This window comes from Mizuhopecten yessoensis, unplaced genomic scaffold (genome assembly GCF_002113885.1).
Source record: "Mizuhopecten yessoensis strain PY_sf001 unplaced genomic scaffold, ASM211388v2 scaffold5209, whole genome shotgun sequence".
NCBI classification, from domain to species: Eukaryota; Metazoa; Mollusca; class Bivalvia; order Pectinida; family Pectinidae; genus Mizuhopecten; species Mizuhopecten yessoensis.
Window position 1 is genome coordinate 237,380 of NW_018405934.1, and position 2,258 is coordinate 239,637.

Sequence of the window (2,258 nt, forward strand, 5' to 3'; positions counted from 1 at the left end):
AGCATCCTTGGGAGAAGGGGAACCAATTTTGTATATACCATATGTGTGGCCCCCCCCCCAGGGGCCTGAGGGGCGGGGCCCAATAGGGAAAACATAGCAAGTTATTCTTTAAAACACTTCTTCTTCCGTAGGAATAAAAGGATTTGGTCCATATTTAGTGGGGAGCATCCTTGGGTAAAGGGGAACCAATTTTGTAAAAACGGTGGGTCTGGCCCCCCTGGGGGCTAAGGGGCGGAGCCCAATAGGGGAAATATAGCAAATTCTTTAAAATCCTTCTTCTGTAGGAATGAAAGAATTTGTTCCATATTTGGTCTGAAGCATCCTTGGGTGAAGGGGAACCAATTTTGTATAAATCGTGGTGTTTTAACACGGTTCTGGAACACGACAGCAATCTATCTGCATAGAGTTACAACATCAAACACATAGTTCTAAAGCACCCCAGGAGTTGTACCCGGACCCAGGCTCCTCCAACCGAGGCCTTCCCTGGCCTCTCTCTCCAAAGGCTCACATTCTCGAACTTCGAATACCGACTCTCAACTATAGGCTCCCTTACTCTAAACTGCTTCTTAAATCTTCCTTAAGTACTTTTAACAATCTATACAAAATTAACTTCATGAGTGGTACATAAGTAATGAGGCACGTACAGCAATTTAATATAACGTCTAAGCTAATTTTCTCATCCAAAAGACTAGATGTACCATATGGCAATGACGGTTACCCCTGTCTGGTTTGGGGAACTCACACTCGCTCCTGGTCGCCACTAGATGGATAGCCCTTACCTGTTTTACTATCTTCAATTCAACAGCCCCCGCCAATCAATGCACGGTGTTGCCCAAATGGTAAGATTTGACCTCAAATGTACTTTTTACCAAAGTAATGCTCTCTTTTGATACCCACTGTCTTTATCATTAAGTACCTAATTACAACACATTTTGCTACAAGGGAGATAGAGACGCTTGTTAAGAGAGTTTGAAAAGGCTCATAGTGAATATAACATCAAATTTAGATTTTTATCACCAGCAGAGCAGAGCGCCAGTATAAGAAGGAGAACAAAACGAATCCTAACAACTACAGCCCAGTGCCATTAGCCAGCCTCATCTGTAAGACAATGGAGCGAATTGTCTTCAAGCAGGGCAAGGACACATTATCATCCTGGTAAAATATCAACAATGATTCCGGACCGGCCTCTCCTGCGACACTCAGCTACTCAGTACAGTCGAAGAACTCAGGGAATCTGGACAGGGAGAAACAGGTTGATATTGTGGTTTTGGATTTTTTCAAGACCTTTGATACAATACCTCATCGTAGGCTATCCTTAAAGCTTGACAGATACGGCATCCAGGGCTAGACTCGTGCAGGAATCAAGAATTGTCTGACAGGTAGGACACATATAGTTATAATAGACGGAGAAACATCAGAGGGTGTGAAGGTTGAGTCAGAGCTACCCCAAAAGACAGTTCCTGGACCATAAATGTTCCTGATATATGTGAAATTGGTAAAGGTATAACCACATCAGTCCAACTGTTTGCGGGCGACTGCCTTCTGTACCGAACAATAGACTCGGCGGACGACAGCCAACATCTCCAGGAGGTCCTTTTAACAATATCGGAATGGTCAGACAAGTGGCAGGTAAGGTTGAAAACAAAGAAGTACCATGCAATGAGGTTGAAGAAGTAATCCATGGTAGCGAACTCGTCGACGTAGATCACCACCCATACCTGGGAGTGGAGCTGTCAGTGACATCAAATGCAACTGGGCTACTTGCGTTCCTGAGGCGTCACCTAGAGTATACCGTAACAGTCTGTCCCCCCTTCAAGAAAAACCAAGAAAATTATTACAGAACTGTTGATCAATGAACACGAGCAAAACAACTTTGTATACATGAACAAAATATAGCATTACATAATGTTTTCTAGAACTCTACAAAACGGCAATATAGTATGGTCCAAGTGGTGTCCACTAAACAAAGGTCACTGTAAGATTGAAAACGCGTACTTTCTGACTCTGCTATTAAAATGGAATAATATATATGATGTGACGAAAATAATCATTTATATTTGAATACTAAATAATGTTTTTGACCATATACAAATTTTGCAATACTAAGTTGTCTTTTGATCTATATTTTTTTGTGAGTGAGTGTAACAATGGAATGGTCATACGAGTCATTTAATACAAATATAACAAGTTCCTATATAGGTAGAACTTGTATTACCCCCTAATGTTAGTGTAAATACACAAACAGTATGGAATGGTCC

The 2,258-nt window shown here is 41.6% G+C and overlaps 1 protein-coding gene across 2 annotated transcripts in view; it reads left to right on the forward strand.

Annotated features, from left to right (window-relative positions):
* LOC110450414 (hypoxia-inducible factor 1-alpha inhibitor-like) overlaps nt 1–1,150 on the forward strand; it is a 36,754-nt gene extending 35,604 nt beyond the window's left edge. Inside the window, exons 9-10 of one of the 2 annotated variants that reach the window (XR_002462978.1) lie at nt 688–839; nt 1,024–1,150. The gene's annotated coding sequence lies outside the window, so the exon portion shown is untranslated. Of the gene's footprint in view, nt 1–687; nt 849–1,023 lie in introns of those variants that run through there. The other variant, XM_021497912.1, reaches the window with a different exon arrangement.
* Nucleotides 1,151–2,258: the final 1,108 nt, after the last annotated feature.